The following is a 1,080-nucleotide window of genomic DNA, read 5'->3' on the forward strand; positions in this document are numbered from 1 at the left end:
GCCCTGGGCCTGAACCCACACTGTCTGTATTTCCTGAATGGTTTATCTGTGAACTTGCCATGTGGACCGCTGTATCCTGCTGCCGCCCCTCTCCTGGTCTCGCACTGCCACTGCATGGCCTCCTGTCACTGAATCATGGCCTGTCTCAGTTTGTAGTTTCTCATTAAATTGGCCCTTACACTCCCCCGTCCTGGGCCTCTGTTCTCTTGCCTGGCTTCCTTCTTTTGCAAGGGAAAGAGGGAGGGTAGACTACAGGTAGTCTAAGGGCAGGGGGTCAAGTCCTCAGGGTCTCAGTGCTTATGCCACACTGACTGCCCAGGGATGACACTGACGTTTAAGTACCTAATTAAAACAAGCCAGAGTCCAGTGTGGACAAGTCCTGGGATTCCAGCTGTGACCAGGCCAAGGCATGAGTTGGCTTCACCAGGCTGTAAGGTCATCTTACTATCTCTGATAACTGGTTTCACCCATCTGCCCACGGATGTGCAGCTGGAGCCCCCCCAGCTCAAACTCAGGGTCATCCCACCCTTTAGGCAGGTATCTTCTCACTCCCTTAAGCAAGACAGAGCCACTGGGGCTGAGGCTTCTGGTCTGAAAGCTAATGCGGCAGGCAGTCTGGGCCCCCAGGTTCTGGGCCCACTCTGCCCCTACCTCTCATCTGAATTGTAAAGGTATGTAGGCTCGGTCAGTAGGTGAAAAAAGTTTCTCCACCATTTAACCCTTTTTTGAATAAAACTTTTGCACATCCTTAGTATATAAAACAGGTAACAGACTCCTATTAATAAAAATATTTAAGTTCACATTTCTATTTTAGACAATCGTTATATAATACACGTATATGTTTTATCCTTATTTATAAAAAAAATTTCAAAAAGCAGAAAACCTCCAAAGCACTTCTGCAAGTTAGAAAACCACAGGACCAGATGGACTTGAAGGGTCTTTAGGAGACAGTCAGAGTGACTGCCCTGGAAAGGAGGGCTAGAGGAAAGTGACCAGCAGTGTTGGGAGCACAGGAAGGGGAGGAGGGGGCTGCAGGGGGCCGGCGAGAAGGATGACATCCGTGTCAGGAAGGAGGGAGGC

The sequence above is a fragment of the Diceros bicornis genome, chromosome 26, assembly GCF_020826845.1.
Source record: "Diceros bicornis minor isolate mBicDic1 chromosome 26, mDicBic1.mat.cur, whole genome shotgun sequence".
Lineage (NCBI taxonomy): Eukaryota > Metazoa > Chordata > Mammalia > Perissodactyla > Rhinocerotidae > Diceros > Diceros bicornis.